The sequence below is a fragment of the Pteropus medius genome, unplaced genomic scaffold (genome assembly GCF_902729225.1).
Source record: "Pteropus medius unplaced genomic scaffold, Ma_sr-lr_union100, whole genome shotgun sequence".
Classification (NCBI taxonomy): Eukaryota; Metazoa; Chordata; class Mammalia; order Chiroptera; family Pteropodidae; genus Pteropus; species Pteropus medius.
This window is the reverse complement of record NW_024354875.1, coordinates 33,438,710-33,439,914: the sequence shown is the minus strand read 5'-3', so window position 1 is coordinate 33,439,914 and position 1,205 is coordinate 33,438,710.

Genomic DNA, 1,205 nt, shown 5'->3' with positions numbered 1-1,205 from the left:
GAAAGTGACATTCACAGGTAAAATAATCTACTTGCACACAAAACATATACTGCCCAATTATAATATAAAAGTAAAAGTCATTTAAAATAAAATATCCTTTATTTTAATATGTAAATGCTTGTGTGCAACTGCAGAAGAATCCAGACATAGTCACCATGCCTGTGACAGCTACAGAGGCATGTGGTGTCAGAGTCTCAGATATCTAGAGCAGCACTACTGTCATGAACTGACATCCTGAAACAATGACAACTCTTAGTAAAGTCTCAAACAAAGCAAGAAATAATCTTCCTTTGATCAACTGGAAAATTCAGAGCATGACAAAATTGTGCAAAATGCAAAAGGATCTTCTGTCTTTACATGTCACATGGAAGAAGGTTCTGGACTGAAAAATAAGATGATGTTCATCTATATGAATGTGCAGTGGATCATTTGAAAGTCATAAGGACATGGATATAGGATGGGTCTTTGTCGTTTGGGAATGCCTGTGCATTGTAGGACATCCAACAGCCTTGGCCCTGCCCAATAAATGTATGTAGTACCTCCCTCTTATAATTATTTTGACAATCAAAAGCACCTCTGCAAATTTTCAAATCATCCCATATGGGGCCTTTCCTGACCACTTGGGAGCCATAGCACTTGATCTTCTTATATGTTCAATGAAGGCCCATGAGATGGTGGGCTGGGAGGATAATGGAGAAAATAAAACGAGGACGGAAAAACCACTTATGACGCCAATGTTGGGCCCGTGGATTGGCAGTCCAGCAGCCCCCACAGTAATGAGATTGATACAGTCAAGTCTGGGTACCCTGCCAGGGAGGCTGCATGCTCTGCCACCGTCTATCACTCTCACAGTTTCTCATTTATATCCTGTAAGAAACCTTTGCTAATTCTCTGTCTGCTCTCTTTACAGTTGTCAGCTAGCTGTGATTATTGGATATATTTGGGCAGGGCTCATCCAGCGCCTCCTGTTGAAGTTTTCAACAACAGGATTACTTACAGGAGTAATGTGGCGCCAGGTGAGTCTTGCTGTAAGCTCGTTGTAAGACTGACTTTCTCTTCTCAGATTAACATAAATGATGAACACCAAATCTCTGTCTTTCAAAGAGGAGTATGAATTTCCCAACCAAGATAGCCAGACACCTTGCCTCACTTTCTACCTACACAGTAAGTGAAAGTTTTTCCAAGTCTTTTCATGGCCACTGATG